The following is an 18295-nucleotide window of genomic DNA, read 5'->3' on the forward strand; positions in this document are numbered from 1 at the left end:
CATGTGAAACGTCCGTAATTAATCAACAGAATTGATTACGTTTTAATTAGATATGCGCTAACGAGCACAAACCAATATAGATATGCATCAGCCATCAGTATAGAGCATAAAAAAATTAACCCAAGTATTTACTTCAAAATTTCAAATGTCCAAAACACTTGAATTAAATATTCAATTAATTATTTCAATTTAAAGATGATTCTAGATCATGAATATATCATTTTTTAATAAAAAGGAAAATATTTTTTGGAGCCATTTTTGAAAAAAGTCGATTTGAAATTTCAAAATGACCAAAACTCAACTTTTCGTCAAGTAATATTTATTGAAGAAACAAATTTCATCAGATAGAATTTGTAGATATTAAAAAAAGAAATTTTTTTTGTTTTTACCAATTTCCTCTACAATTAATAATTTACTAGAAAAACGAAAAAAAAGAGTATAATGAGAGGTTTATTACGTCCTGCCGCCGTCAGATGGCAGCAGCATACAGGGAGCACAAAGTCGCAGCTATCGTTATATTACTTTTCTACTTTTCTTTTTGCAATCTCGTTTTTGTATGGATTCGCACAATATTTCGGATTTAGAAAATTTATAAGATAAGGATCCTTGGCATTTTGGCCGATTTTGTATAAAGTATCCCTGTTTCGAAAAAAAAGTATTTAAAAATCAATTTATCATTTTCTATAACCGAAATGAAAAAAAAACATCCCAGGTGCCAGAAACTTTAGGTTAAATCGATTTAAAAAACACCGTGTAATCATTAAAATTCTAAATTAAAAATTTTTAAAAAAGAATAATTAAATAAATAATAATAATAATTTTTTTATAGAAAATAAAAAATGCTAATATTTTTCAGATGCTACAAAACAATGAAGAGGAAAAAAATTATGACGATTTAATATTATCAGAGGCATTCGACATTTTTTTATCAAATGAAAATGAGAAACGAGAGGAGGAAGTGAATAAAAAATTTCCCTGCTACTGCATTAATTTGCAACGCTGTACATAAAGGAAGGTAGCCAGTCGGTTAGGTAATTGATAGACAACAAATTACATCATCCATGGAATATAAACGCGACAGTATACATATATATATATATATCTCGTACCCATATAATCTGTGATGCTGCGGAAACCATCTTTCGCTTCTCTCTATCACGCCTATCTTGTCTTTGGTTTCAATTAAATTACACCAGCATAAATATTAGCTTTACTAAAAGACTAAATCCTCATCATGAATTCCCTTCCTGTCTGATGCGAAAATCCGCTAATAGCAACTTCACAAAAAAAATTTTTATAATAAAAAAAAAACGAATGGAAAAAGAAATAAATATAATCCAATCTCTTTTTTTTTATTCTCTTCGGCATTTTTAATTCATTCTATAAAGATTTAATTAATTTCCCGTTAAAATGAAATTAAGAGCTCTTATATAATATACAATAAGTAGTAAAGTAAATTCTAAGAGGATTTTAAAATTCATCTCTTTTAAAAGATGACTTTTATGTTATGAGAAAAAAAAATTTTTAATTATAATTTTGAAATTAAATAACTATTAAACAATATTGTTTGTTGAATTAATTAGGAAAAAAAAAAATTTTTTTCCCTTAATACATTTTTTTTCTGAAAAGCTTTTTAATAAAAGAATTTAAAAAAAAAAAAAATTCCCTCAATATAAAAGTACACAGAGAGTGTCTTCGACTATAATAAAATGTTCCGTTTAAAAATCGAATTACTTCATTAATGCTTTAAAAGCTTCTCTTGGACAAATAATTCAAGAAAGAACATTTTACTCGGAAATTGCCTCTAGACCTCTCCAATGTAACTCAAATCTTCCCCTTTAAAGTCTCTTTTGCTTTTCTCCTTCTTTTCTTTTTTTTTAGTTTTTTTTCTCCTTAGAACACTCATTGGCTACTAAAAACCTTTTATCGCTCTTTCATTTATATATTTCAATCTCTACGTCTTTCTCGGACTGAGAAGTAAGTATAGTAAGTAGTGCATTTGTGTCCCTCAACCAGCCTCTCAAGCTGATTGGGAAAATCGTATCCGCATTGATTGCGGAGAAATAATATTGCTGTGTAAATCCCTAGGCACTCTTTTCGCTTATTTCTATATCCATTTTTTTTTATTTCTATTTTCGTCTCATTGATTTCTTTTTTCTTTTAATTATAGTATATAAATATCTAAATTATATATTTAAATAGACTATATTATGTACTCTTAAAATATTTTTATTTTGGGTGAGATTATTTTTATTTTAAAGTGTTTTAAAGTAGGGGGGCCACGTCCCCGTGCGCTAACCTTCAGTATTTTACACTTTAATAATTAATTTTCTAAAGGTTTGCAAGTATTAAAATTTTATCTAAATTTTGAGGTTATGTTGGTTTCTTAGTTAGGGGAATTTGAAGTTATGTTTTTCGGACATAGCCTCAAACCCAACGGTCCCTTGACCTATGTCCTTGAATTTTGAGGTTATGTTTAAATAAAGGCCTTGAATCCTGGAAACTTATGCTCTAGAATTTTGAGGTTATGTTTGATCTCTGACCTTGAATCCTGGAACCCTATACTGAAAAAAATAGTATTGAATCAAAAAAACCTATGTACTTGACCGTATTCAATACCAATATTTTCTTGATCCAAGAAATTTTTATCAGTTTGAAGTAAATTTTTTTGGATCAAGAAAATATTGAAATACCAATATTTTCTTGATCCAAGAAATTTTTATCAGTTTGAAGTAAATTTTCTTGGATCAAGAAAATATTGGTATTGAATACGGTCAAGTACATAGGTTTACTTGATTCAATACTATTTTTTCCGCGTAGGCCCTTGAATTTTAAGGTTATGTTTGATCCATGACCTTGAATCCTGGAGACCTAAGACCTTGAATTTTGAGGTTATGTTCGTTTTAATACTAATATAGGTAGAATATGGGTAATTCCATGTCAAGAGTAACCAACCTAACCTAACCTAACCTAACCTAACCTAACCTTGTCAAAAACATGGAAAAGAATTTAATGTCAGTTATTTCTTTTCCAAATTCCATTTAAATTCTAATTCAATTTCTAAAAAAAAGTATTAGTTCAAGTGTAATTACAAATTATTTAAAAAAATTCAACATTCAAAATAGAATTATTCCAGTTCAAATTAAAAAGTTTTCTTGATTTATTCTTTTTTAATGAAAATAAAAAAGTAAATAACTTTGAAATAACAAATCACTATTTCTTGTTGTCAACTTTTATAAAAAAATCCTAATTCCGAAGAATTTTTGTTCATTTATACAACTATTTCTTTATTTTTCCAATTTGATTCCTAATTGTTTACCTTTGAAACCCAAAAAGCATTAATGCTCCTTTGATTTGGGATATAATTTTTTTAAATAAAATTGAGGCTGTAAAACAAGTATACACATATTATAATTACACGTAAGATATTTTTCCATTTGGGATAATATTGAAACACGTACCTAACGAACAGGAATGCGAATTTTTTCACAATTTTTCAAAAAAAAAAAAAAAAATGAGAATTCTTGTCTCGAGATCTCATCAAATTTCTATAACCATCAAACATGACAAATGTTCGTGAGACCTCACATTTTATATCAGTTTAAGTTTTCACATAAAAATTGATTTGTGACTTGCATTTCCTGAATCCTAGATTTGATATCAATATTGAGATTTTATATGTATATATATATAACAGAAAAAATTCTGAATTCCGGAAAATTTTATGAAACCGATTCATATCTAATCAGATAGGAAATCATTTTCTTGATGATGAAATCGTAAAATTTTTTTCCATCTCAAAAATTGGAACAAGAAAATATTGCTAAATTTTATAAAAAAAAAAAAAATATTAAGAATTTATTGTAAAAATATTATACAATAAAATAAATTAATGAAATAAATAAATATGAAGAATTAATATAAGATAGTAGCTATATTAATAATTATTAAATCAAGTACGGAACCTAAATTTCAAATATTTTTACTATCACTTATAACAGTTGTAGGAAAAAAATAATTAAATTTATTTTTCTTGTTTAAAATATGAAACAAGATAAAAAAAAATGTAAACCTCTCAAATTCTGAAAAATGCTTTAGTAACCCTATACATCTAAGCAAAATAAAATAAAAAAAAAATAAGATAAAATTTACGAGAAATCCTCTAATATTGTAAAACAGTTTTTTTTCAATGTATATCACTGTCAGATGCGAATGTATATCATTTTACGTTGGCATTACAAAAAAATTCCGTAAGAGAAGAAAAACGTAAGAAAGCTTCGAAATGAAGGAAACGTCTACAACGAGCTCGAGGCGAACTGTTGCATATTTCATAAATAAAAGGTATCTACTTTTATTTTAGTCAAACAACTGGCAAGCAAAAGGCTCTAAAGCTGTTGGTGGGGTTTAAAGTTCAGTAAACGACCAAACTAAAAGAATAAAGGGGGGGGGGAAATAAAGGAAAGAAAAAAAATGCTCGTTACGAGCTCAAAAACTGTAACAATCTTGACTTACTTTTTCTCAAAATTCTTAAAAAAAAAAAAAAAAAAAAAACGAATTAACTGCAAAAAAAAAGTGAATTTTTCCATTCATAGAAATGAATTTTAATTTTCTAATTTAATTTCCCTGATTTCATTAGAGAAACTTAATTTTCGATATAAATACTCAAGTTTTCTGTAAAAAGATACGAATTTATAAAACATATTTTTATTTAAAACGTTTAAAACTATCGATATATTTCTATCTCGCTACTCTCTAAATTTGAATTAGTAAAAAGTGAGCTACTAATTCATATTAGTAAGAATTTTTGCTAATTTTTAAGTAAAATATTACTAATTGATTTCGTAGTTAATTTTTTTTTTTACTAAAGTTTTAGTAAAAGTGACTCAAAATTAGTGAAAATTCTTACTAATTTATATTAGTAGCTCACTTTTCACTAATTCAGATTTAGAGATTAGGTTTGAATTTTGAACTCCTTATTGTTTACTTATTGTAGTTTATTCATATGTATTCAATTTATTTTGTAAATTCACAGAAAAAATCTGATCTCTTAAGTACGAAATTCATACTAAATTTGATACGTATCAAAAATGAAACTGGTTGTTTCATTTCGAGTTATAATGATAAAAATATCGAAATGAGACAGGGCAGTTTCATTTCAACTAAATAAAGATAAAATTTAAAAATATTATCAAATATCAAATAATTATATAAAAACCCGAAAAATATAATAGATTTCTAATTTAAATAATACACTGAGAAAAATGTTTAGTCAGAGCAACCAAAATTTGGTTGGGCCAACAAAAAAATTTTGTTGATATTTAAGCAACCAAACTATTTGTTTGGGTCAACCAAAAAATTTGGTTGAGTGTTTTTTGTTGGCATAACAAAAATGTTTGGTTAGCTCAACCAAATTTTTTTTGTTAGGTCAACAAAAATATTTGGTTGATCAAACTGTCACGTCACCGTAACATTTTTTATAAAAATAATAATAATTAATAATAATTAATAAATAAATATTTATATAAAATAAATTCTTTTATAAATAAATATATTTGTAAATAAATAATTGTTCTTTAATAAACAAATATTTGTAAACAAATATTTGTGGATAAACAATTGTTTATAAATAAACAAATATATTTATAAATAAACAAATATATAATATAATCATGTCACCGTCACATTTTTTTTATAATAAATAATAATTATTAATAATTAATTTTAATAAAATAAATATTTTTGTAATATTAAATTATAAATAAGCGTTTATAAATAAACAAATATTTGTAAACAAATATTTGTAAATAACAAATGTATTGTTATCAGAAATAATCAATGTAAATCAATATGTAAAATTATTATATTTCATAGAGGTGTGATGTTCTTAATATTCAAAATTAGAAAAGACGATCTAAAAACCAGGAAATCTATTATGGAGTCACCACTACTAAAAGAAAAAGCAATAAAGATTTTTCGTGTCTGTGAGGTCCCGACATTGAATCTACCCATAGAGGCGAACTGGTCCCGCTGCGAGAAATACATTGGAAAATATTACTATATAATGGGAGACCTTTCACTAACAAGGCAGTCCCAAATTATACGTAAAAAGATCATAGTATCGATTTCCAAAATATATATACAAGAAGTTCTTCATAACAAGTGTAAAATACAGTTTTAAAGTGTTGTCATCAGTTAAAAGGTTTCCAGTAATAAAATCTTTATTACCTCAATAGAAGATCAAAGTCAGGTGCCAAGAAACGAAGATTGGGAAACTCCGCCACCACAAATAAAAAGGTAGTTTTACCAAATCAAATTAAATAGATTTTATAAAATATTTGATTGTCAATTAAGAACATTTACACTTTTATTTAAATAAATAATTTTCATTTTTAAAGAAACATTCATTTAATAATCCTTTCCCCAACTTAGTTAATTTAACTAAGTTAAATTAAGGAGTTAGAACAGGGTATAATTATAAGTTTAGATTAGGCAAAATTAATAATTATTTAAAATATGACATAACAGAACTTATAATTTTTGGTGCATCGGCCTGGGTTAAATTATTAAATGAATGATCATTTTTCAAAAATTTTGCAATATTAATTAAAAATATAAATAATTAAATAAATAATTTAATGAACAATTAATAAATAAAAATTTAATAAAAATAAACTAAATAATAACATAAATAAATTGATAACTAAATAAATAATTAATAATTAACAATTAATTAACAAATTTTTAAACAAATAATTATAAAATCAATAATTAATTAATAAATTTTAAACAATAAATAAATATTAAAAATAAATAATTCTTTTAAATAAAATAAAAATTTTAAAACAAACATTTCAATTTACAAATAAATAAACAATATAAAAATAATTAAATAATTAATAAATAAACAATAAATAAATATTTAAAATAGATAATTCTCTTAAATAAAATATAATTTAAAAAAAAAAAACAAACATTTTCATTTACAAATAAATAAACAATATAAAAATAATTAATTAATTAATAAATTTTAAATAAACAATAAATAAATATTAAAAATTAATAAAATAAAATTTATTTTTAAATAAATATTTCAATTTATAAATAAATAAACAATATAAAAAATAATTATATAAAATTTTTTTTAAATAAACAATAAATTAATATTAAAAAAATAAATAATTCTCTTAAATAAAATTTAAACACATTTTTTCTATAAATTTTTTTTTTTAACCAAAATATTGTTTAACAAGTTATAAACAAATAAATTTTCAAAATTTTTAGAATAAAAAAAAAATTGTTGCTTAAATTTTTTCAACAATATTAATAAATAATTAATTCTAAATAAAATTTGCAAATTTTTTTTTGAGAAATTCTGTTGTTTTTAATCAAATAATTTATGAACAGAAACAATCAAATAATCCTTTACTTATTTTATAAACGTATTTATCTATCATATTATATATATATATATATTTGTATACACATATATTTGTCTACACATATGTTTGTCCACACATACAAAAATTAGAAAACATAAAACTGACAAGTTTTATTCTACATTACATTACACTTACAAATTTTGTTTACTTTTTTCAAAAATGTTAACCAATGTCTGAAGAAAAGAGAACTACTCGTAGTCAAGCTCAAGATAATCCTTTATTAGCAAAAGAAATACTAACTAATAATCAAACTGCATTTGAAACTTATAATAGAAAAACTGACTCTCCACATCCTTATTCTAGACAAAATAATAGTGTTATAATTAGTGGCAATACAGCAAACGACGAAACAATAACTAATTTTGAAGAATCTATTGACACAAATTCACTAAATTTAACTGACTTTTCTTCTACCATAATCGAAACAACCTTAAAACCAGAAAACTTAGAAATAAATACTGAATCAGAATCTGAATCCGAAACAGAACCCTTAGAAAATAATACAAGAACCCCATATAAGAATTTTGACAAATCAATTTCAGATAAAGACGATATTTTAGAACTATTAATTAAAGACAAACAGAACAAATTTATAAATATTACCGATAACTATAAAAGAAAAATAATGCCAGAAACACGAGAAACGATTTTTAATAATCAAGTCGTCTCACTTCGCGATGCCTTAGAAATAGTACCAATTTTTTCGGGCGATAACATACCTTTAGAACAATTTATTTCATCATGTAATGAAGCCAAAAGCCTATTACCTCAAAATGCAGAAGCAAACTTAACAAAACTTATTAAAACAAAAATTAGGGGAGAAGCTCGACAATCTTTATTAAATGATTCTTACGATAACATCAATGAATTAATAGATAGCCTAAAAAATGTGTATTCTCCAAATAAATCTATATACCAACTACAGGGTGAATTAGGAAGCATTTATCAATGGGAAAACGAAAAAGTTATTTCTTACGCAACTAGAATACGGGAAATAGGAAATAGAATTTTAGATTCACATAGGCGTAGTAATCAAGGAAGAGAAGATGAAAATTTCGTAACTGGATTTAAAAAAGATGTTTTAGATTGTTTTATTAGAGGATTAAAAACAGACATTGAAACCAGATTAGAAGACGTAAATACATTTAAAGATGCCATAAATAATGCTATTGAAGTTGAAAGAAAATTAGCAGCAAATTTAGCTTTAAGATCTTCCCATAGGAACAGAGAAGAAAAATTAGAAACTAAAAAAGATAAAATCCACATCATGAGGGAAGAATTAATCTGTCAAATATGTAACAAAATAGGTCATTCAGCCATAGTTTGTCGTCAATTAAAACAAAATTTTAATTACCAAAATACAAACAGAACAAACAATTGGAATCAAACGTACAACAACCCTTTTCAATATCCGCGAAATCAGAATCGACATTATCAAAATCAATGGAACCCACATCAACAATATCAAGAACAATGGAAACCTAAACCTAACAATAGACAATATGAACAAACAAATTACAGATCTTCTCAATATCCACCTAATCAAAGGAATACTCCATATAATACTTATCAAGCTCAAAAAGAGTGTTCCTATTGTAAAAAACCTGGTCATCTTATCAGTGAATGTCGTAAAAAAATATACAATAACCAACAAACACAAAATCAACAATACAGACCACAACAAGAACAATATCAACCACAACAACAAAGATTTCAACCACAACAACAAAGATTTCAACCACAAAATCAGGGAAACTCCAGACCCCTCCCCAACACAGGTGCTGCACGGGAGGCTCGCTAAATGAAGATAATGCACCTACTACACAGAAAAGAAATATAAAAGAAATAAAAATAAATATTAGTACAGACAACCCCATTCCTTCAATAACTACAACAGTTAATGGTTTAAAATGTCCAACAAATATAATGATAGATACAGGAGCAGGTAGAAATTTATTAAAATTAAATACTATCGACCATGGAATTCAAATTGAACAAGACGAAATATTAAGATTAACAGGAATAAATAATCATCCTGTATACACACTAGGAAATATTAAATTAAATATATTTGGTTTTCCAACAATTTTCCATTTAATTCCAAATAACGTTCCAATTACAGAAGACGGAATTTTAGGTTCAGAATTTTTTTTAAAAAATAATGTTAATATAAATTACGCATTAAAATGTTTAGAAATTAAAGGTAAAAAATATTTTTTTAAAAATCCAAAAGAACCTATAAATACAATACATAACAATAGTAACCAAATTAATAATATTTCCTCTAATAAAAGAATTGAAGACATTAAAAAACTATTAAGACTTAACCATTTAAATAAAGAAGAATTATCACATGTAGAAAAACTTATTGCAACAAATTCTGACAGATTTCAACTACCCGACGAACCATTAGAAGCTACACCTCTTTTAGTGCATTCAATTCCAACTATCGACGATCGACCAATTATAACAAAACAATACAGATATCCACCAGTCCACAAAGAAGAAATAACTAGACAAGTGAACGAACTTTTAAAAAACAAAATTATTAAACCTTCCCAGTCACCATACAATACTCCAATTTTTCTAGTACCCAAGAAACTCGATTCTCACGGCGAAAGAAAATGGAGAATGGTATTAGACTTCAGAAAATTAAACGAAAAAACAATTTCCGACAACTTTCCGTTACCGAATATTTTGGAAATTCTTGACCAAATATCTAATGCCCGTTATTTCTCAGTATTTGATTTAGCAACAGGTTTTCACCATATTCCAATGGACGAAAAAGATTCCCATAAAACTGCCTTTTCAACCCCATATGGACATTATGAATTTGACAGAATGCCATTTGGTTTAAAAAATGGCCCCAGTACTTTTCAAAGACTGATGAACATTACCTTAGGTTCATTAATCGAAAATGACCTCTTTGTGTATCTAGACGACATAGTATTATATGCAGAAACTCTAGAAGAACACGAAATAAAATTCAATAAATTAATTGACCGACTTAGATACGCAAACTTACACCTACAACCAGACAAATGCGAATTTCTTAAAACAGAAGTTGCATATTTAGGTCATATAATTGATAAAGAAGGAGTTAGGCCAGATCCAAAAAAAATAGAAGCCGTACAAAAATTTCCAACACCAAAAAATGAAAAGAATATAAAACAATTTTTAGGTCTAGCCGGATATTATAGAAGATTTATAAACGGATTTTCAAAAATTTCAACACCGTTAACACAACTACTTAAAAAAGATACCCCGTTTCTATGGACTGAAAAACAACAAAATGCTTTTGACAATTTAAAAGAAAAACTATGTGAAGAACCCCTTTTGCAAAGACCAGATTTTACAAAACCGTTTGTCCTTACAACAGATGCATCAGGATATGCCATTGGAGGCATACTTTCTCAAGGTAAAATTGGACAAGATAAACCAATTGCATACACATCCCGTACCTTAAACGATAATGAAAGAAAATTCGATACATACGAAAAAGAAGCACTAGCCATAGTTTATTGTGTACAACATTTTAGACCATATCTTTTCGGTAGAAAATTTACATTAGTCACAGATCATAAACCATTAGTATGGTTTCAAAATTCAAAAGATCCCTGCTCAAGAGTAACAAGATGGAGATTAAAATTAGCTGAATACGAATTCGATGTAATACATAAGGCAGGTAAAATGAATGTAAATGCTGACGCTCTATCTCGTAACCCTGTTGATAATATGAAAAATATTAATAAAATTAATTACATATATGAAAATTACTACAAATATACAGAATCTGATGAAGTAGACTATAGTGAAGAAGAATCTAATGAAGACGAATTTAGTGAAGAAGAATCCAGTGAAGAAGAATCTAATGAAGACGAATTTAGTGAAGAAGAATCCAGTGAAGAAGAATCTAATGAAGACGAATTTAGTGAAGAAGAATCCAGTGAAGAAGAATCTAATGAAGAAGAATCCAATAATAAAGAAGAATCCAATAATGAAGAATTCAGTGAAAATAATTTTAATAAAGAAAAACTTAAGAAAGAAAAATCAAATGAAGAATCATGTATGAAATCATATAAATTTCAACAAATTCAAGAAAAACAATTCGATGAAGAAGAATCCATCGACAAAAAATCAAATAAACAAAAAGAAAAGAAAATAAAAAACACTAAAAACAACTGCAAAATAAATGTAGTTGTAACAAGAAAGCAAGCAAGGAAAAATTATGATGAAAATCTCGAAGAAAATAAGAAAATCGAATTCAATGAAGAAATAAAAAGGAAAAACGTTAAGAAAAATAAGAAAAATACAAGAAGAGAAACTAGTGAATCTGAAGAAGTATATAAAAATACGAAGAAACAAACAAAAATTATTAAAAGAAAAACTCCCCTTCAAAGAAAAAGAGGGAGACCCAAGAAACAAAATCATGAAATAAATAAATCCAATGATTCTTCTAACCCAGAATATAATAATAAAAACGAAGAAAATTATGATACTAGTTCCAGTGACAAAGAATTTTTTACAGATGAAAGTGAAAGTGAGTCCTTAGAAGAAATATTTTTACCTAAACCTTATCCAGAAATAGAAAATACACAACATCAAGCAACAGATAATAAATCTCGACCCCCACCGGAGCCACCCCCTTCTCAAGATATTCCGTCGGTCGAACAATTACCTATAAAACGAAACATAATAGAATGTAGAGACCAACTTACAATGCGAAAAGATAATTACGCTTATTTTACTTCAATAACAGGTGAACCTAGAGATACAGGATCAAAATTACTTTTTCAAAGAAACGAATTGCCAAAATTTAAAAATTTAACCTTAGGACAAGTCAAGGAATATCACCGTGGTAATAAATATCACTTAGTATTACCAATTGATTCAAATATAAAACTGAACCTTACAGATAAACTAAATTTTATTAAATCAGCTATAAACTCATTATATGTAAAAGCTAGAGAATTAAAATTACATTCAATAAGTATATCAAAAACTGCAGAAATAAATCATATATCCTGGAATGAAATTTTAAATATTATAAATGACGTTTTTTCCGATTTTTCATTAAAAATAATTATTTGTTTGGGAATAACCCAATTCCCATCCAAAGAGAAACAAAAAGATTTGATTGAGGAAGCACATTCTTCGGCGTTAGGAGGACATAAGGGTGTATCAAAAACATACAACAGAATACGTCAAAATTTTTATTGGCAAAACATGAAATTAGACATACAAAAATATATACAATCTTGCCTTAAATGCCAAATAAAAAAATTGGTGCGCGTAAAAACTAAAAATCCAATGGTTATCACAGATACTCCAGGTACAGCGTTTGAAAAAGTCTCTATGGATATAGTAGGGCCATTACCTGTAACAGAAAAAGAAAATGAATATATATTAACGATACAAGATAATTTTACTAAATATTCTTTAGCTATTGCACTACCCAATCAATTAGCAAGTACAATAGCAGATGCTTTTATTAAAAAATTTATTTGTATTTTTGGTTCCCCAAAAGCAGTACTAACTGATCAAGGAAGAAATTTTCTTAGTAATCTCATCAAAAGATTAGCCAAAAGATTTCGCATTAGACAATTTAAAACTACAGCATTTCATCCACAATCAAATGGTTCTCTAGAAAGATCACATCATGTTCTTGCGGAATATTTAAAGCAATTTGTAAATAAAAATTCTCAATGGGACGATTGGCTTGAATTAGCAACCTTTTCTTACAATACTAGTATTCATGAAGGAACACGTTGCACCCCATACGAATTAGTTTTCGGCAAACTAGCCAGACAACCATCTAGTGAATCTCCAGCAGATCATGAAAAACTTGAAACATACGATGATTATTTAATAAAACTAATAACTCGTTTACATGAAATCAGAGGAATAGCTAGAGAACATCTAATTACCGCAAAAGAAAAATCAAAAACATATTATGACAAAAAAATAAACCCCCAAAATTTCAACATAGATGATGAAGTATTTTTATTAAGCGGACCTAAACCAAAGAAATTTGGTGATCAATATACTGGACCCCATAAAGTTTTAGAAATATTAGGAAAAGGAAATATTAAAATTGAAATAAAAAATAAACCAAAAATAGTACACGTAAATAGACTCAAAAAATCAAAATTACAGAACAAAAACTAATATATTTTTCTGTTCTAGTTTAGGCTAACACCATCATAACTCGATTTACCATTGCCAGGTAAACAAGAAAAGGAATATAAAATATTTTTAATTTTTCAGAAAAACCAAAAAAAAAGGATAAATTTCTCTATGGTAAAATTAATTCTTTTATTTACTACCAAAACTCTTTTAATTATCTACTCCAAACATTCCTTTCAAACTTACTCCAAACAAGCCTTTTTTTTTTTCTTAAACAAATTAAAAATACTGTACTAAATTCAATGATAATAATAAAAAAAAATTTTACTCAATAAAATAATGAAAATAAATACTTACCAAAATCACAATATTATTGATGAAAAACAGTCTTTTTAATATATATATCACTTCAGGTTTTTAACCGGGAATCCATATATTACCATTATTCAATTTTAATAACATATGCACAAATATATATTTTAGATATTCCATCTATCACCCTAAATTCAAATCACTCATAGATTATAATAATAAAAAAAAAACACACAAAAACACAAAAAATATAATAAATAAACAAAAAAAAAACTTTTTTTTATAAATAAATACAAAAATAACAATAATAAATGAAAAAATAAAATACCATTATAAATTAAAAATTACACGAAATATTTCGTTGCAACTTCAAAATTAATTATAAAAACCTTCAATTTGAAGTAAAAAGGTTTACATTTATTTAAACATAAAATTTAAAATGAAGAATTCTGAATTTTTTTTTTCATAAAAAAAAAGAATCATAATAATAATACAGATAATAAATTTTTTTATATGTAATATTGAATTAACGATAGATTGTCAAGACAGGCAAATTTATATTGTAATAACATAAAATTTATAACTCTGTATTAAATAGAATTACGACGTCTCTGCGTAAAATGTTTAGAAATTAGTAACAACGTTATGTTTGAGTAAAATTAAACAAAAAATTTATGTAAAACTTCTCTAAATTACTACTTCGATATGAAAGGACTCATCTTTTTTTTATAAGCCTATGTAAACAAATAAAAACGAAAAAGGAATTTAATCACGCTCACACTGTAATTAATAGATCAACGAATATACTTACTTTCGTTTAAATAATTTATGTAAACAAACAAAAAAAATCTACGAATATATGTAAACAAAACTGTCGACCATGTTGTTGCACTTCGTTTCACCACCATGCTCGATTTGGGGGGGGGAGGTGTCACGTCACCGTAACATTTTTTATAAAAATAATAATAATTAATAATAATTAATAAATAAATATTTATATAAAATAAATTCTTTTATAAATAAATATATTTGTAAATAAATAATTGTTCTTTAATAAACAAATATTTGTAAACAAATATTTGTGGATAAACAATTGTTTATAAATAAACAAATATATTTATAAATAAACAAATATATAATATAATCATGTCACCGTCACATTTTTTTATAATAAATAATAATTATTAATAATTAATTTTAATAAAATAAATATTTTTGTAATATTAAATTATAAATAAGCGTTTATAAATAAACAAATATTTGTAAACAAATATTTGTAAATAACAAATGTATTGTTATCAGAAATAATCAATGTAAATCAATATGTAAAATTATTATATTTCATAGAGGTGTGATGTTCTTAATATTCAAAATTAGAAAAGACGATCTAAAAACCAGGAAATCTATTATGGAGTCACCACTACTAAAAGAAAAAGCAATAAAGATTTTTCGTGTCTGTGAGGTCCCGACATTGAATCTACCCATAGAGGCGAACTGGTCCCGCTGCGAGAAATACATTGGAAAATATTACTATATAATGGGAGACCTTTCACTAACAAGGCAGTCCCAAATTATACGTAAAAAGATCATAGTATCGATTTCCAAAATATATATACAAGAAGTTCTTCATAACAAGTGTAAAATACAGTTTTAAAGTGTTGTCATCAGTTAAAAGGTTTCCAGTAATAAAATCTTTATTACCTCAATAGAAGATCAAAGTCAGGTGCCAAGAAACGAAGATTGGGAAACTCCGCCACCACAAATAAAAAGGTAGTTTTACCAAATCAAATTAAATAGATTTTATAAAATATTTGATTGTCAATTAAGAACATTTACACTTTTATTTAAATAAATAATTTTCATTTTTAAAGAAACATTCATTTAATAATCCTTTCCCCAACTTAGTTAATTTAACTAAGTTAAATTAAGGAGTTAGAACAGGGTATAATTATAAGTTTAGATTAGGCAAAATTAATAATTATTTAAAATATGACATAACAAAACAAACAGTTTTTTTTGTAAAATTAAAAATTTTATTCTATCTTATTTCTTTTCTTTTTATCTTTTTTATTTATTTCTTTATTTATTATCAATTTAACATTGAATTTATATTTATCCAATTGAAATATTTGTGGACTTTGAAAAATCTCATCTCCGCCTGGGATCGAACCTCTGTTTTAAAACTGAAGATCGGGAGCTCTGACCACTGGACTACCCATCCTTGTGAGAGATTTAAACTAACTTTTCTCTTAAGCTATGAGCTGAGAGCGAATCAAATTATTTAGTTGTCGTAACCAAATTTTGGTTAGGACAACAAACGATCATTTGGTTTTTTAGACCAAACTATTTTATTGTGTTAACCAAATTATTTTGTTGTCGTAACCAAATTTTAGTTAGAATTTAAAAATGTTGAACCAAATAATTTTGTTGGCCTAACCAAATGTTTGGTTGAGATAACTTTACGACTTTGTTTCAGCCAACCAAAATTTCGTTACAAGAACCAAAAATTGCCTAACCAAACAATTTTGTTACAAACACTAAATTTTTTTTCTCAGTGTAAACTAAACTTATTATATAATAAGTTATTAAACAATATATATTGTTTAATTTAAAAGATAATTGCTTGTTATCGTATAGTAATTATTTTAAGTAAGAGAAACATATTTTTAGGTTATAAACGTGAAAACATGTGTTTTAATCGCAAAAACGGTACTGCCAATCTAAACAATGGCGCAAAATTTGAAAACTGATAAAATTAATTATTATTTAAATAAATAATGATTAATATTTTTTACTTGAAAAATATTAAATTTTCGCACTGACGTTAAGAATCTATTTAATATTATTCTAATATTAGAAAAAATTATTTAAATTGTAAATCAGTTTAAAAATGATACCAACCTAAAAATCTGAAATTAAGGCACTCTCAAATTGAGTAACTTGAAGTTTGTCATTTACTCAATTTTTGATATCGCAGTACCACCCTCCCAGTACTGGCAAACCAGTACTGAGCCGATATTGAGCCAGTACTGGCTCAAATAGATTTTCTTTTTGATTAATACTAGTTTACAAAAAGTTCTAAATTGAACCCGATGAATCTTTTTGTTTAAATTTTTTCACTTTGATTTGATTTTTGAAAATTAAAAGGTATTTTATTTTGCTTTTTTGTGGGTAAAATTATTTAAACAAAAATTTTCCTGAGACTAATTCCAAAACATTTTGCAAGTTTTTTTTTATTGTTTTCAGATATGCAATAAACCAAAAAAATTTTAAAACAATTAAACTAAAAATAAATAAAATTTTTTATAAAAAAATTAATAATTTTTAAAATAAAAATTTAAAAAAATTTTCTTTACAACACTTGTTAAAAATTAAAAAAAACTTTTATTTTCTTAAAAAAGTTTTTCAAAAATTTATTTTGATGCAAATAATTAAAGTGAATAATAAAATAATTAAATAGCTAATTGTGTATAATTATATACATTATAATTATTTTATAAACATTTTTATTTTTACTGAACTGTTTTTATATATTATAAAAACTTTGGTTTTATAATAAACATATTTTTATATTTATTTTTTGATTTTTTAAAATAATAATTTGCAATATATTATTATACTTAATAAAAAATAAAAACTCTTGGTGTTTTCGATTTCATATATAATAAAATAAAATATTAATTAGTTAGTTGACTTATTTAATTAATATTTAATTTGTGTTGGGTTTCTAAAAATTTCACACACTTTTTCCTAAAAAAAGTATTACTTGGAGCAGAGATTTACTATTGCAGTGAAACTTATCTCTGTTACAGTTAAAGCTTTCTTTTCGTATACAATAAATTGCAAAACTACCAGTACTCAGCCAGTACTGAACCAGTAGTGGTTACCAGTACTGGTGCCAACCCTGGTAGCCAATACAGGTAAAATGTTATCATTCCAAAGTTACGCCAACTTTGGCGCGAAAACTGGGTGCCAGTACTGCGCCAGTACTGCGCCATTAGTAAATTTTTGATTGGGATATACTACATATGTTGAGGTTTAAACGTTCAAAAAAAAAAAAAAAAAAAAATCGATGAATGGTATTATATTTAGACAACCAGGTTTTAATTCATCATGCAGTGTTTTGACTGTACAGCAATATACATAGAGTTACTGAAACATTGCGATGATTCCCATTTATAGTGTGTGGCAGCTGGTTGATTGCCCGATTTTTGTATTTTTTTCTGCCGCACATGCAAGATCAAAGGCCTTTTATTTTCGTATTCACCTTTGAAATCATCTGGCTCGCTACATTTCGTGCTATCAAAGTGATAGGCGAGATATGCAACATAGATTACTTTTTCCGCGAGTAAAAATTGGACGAAAAAAAAAAATTTATATACACAAACCCTAAAACCTACATTTTTCGACCTATAAAG

The 18295-nt window shown here is 25.7% G+C and overlaps 1 protein-coding gene across 2 annotated transcripts in view; it reads right to left on the reverse strand.

Annotated features, from left to right (window-relative positions):
- Positions 1-18295, reverse strand: part of LOC127283685 (complexin) — a 583758-nt gene that overhangs the window by 325659 nt on the left and 239804 nt on the right. The window lies entirely within an intron of this gene.

This window comes from Leptopilina boulardi, unplaced genomic scaffold (genome assembly GCF_019393585.1).
Source record: "Leptopilina boulardi isolate dan_hultmark-lab unplaced genomic scaffold, ZJU_Lbou_2.1 LbouV2_310, whole genome shotgun sequence".
In the NCBI taxonomy this organism is placed as follows: Eukaryota; Metazoa; Arthropoda; class Insecta; order Hymenoptera; family Figitidae; genus Leptopilina; species Leptopilina boulardi.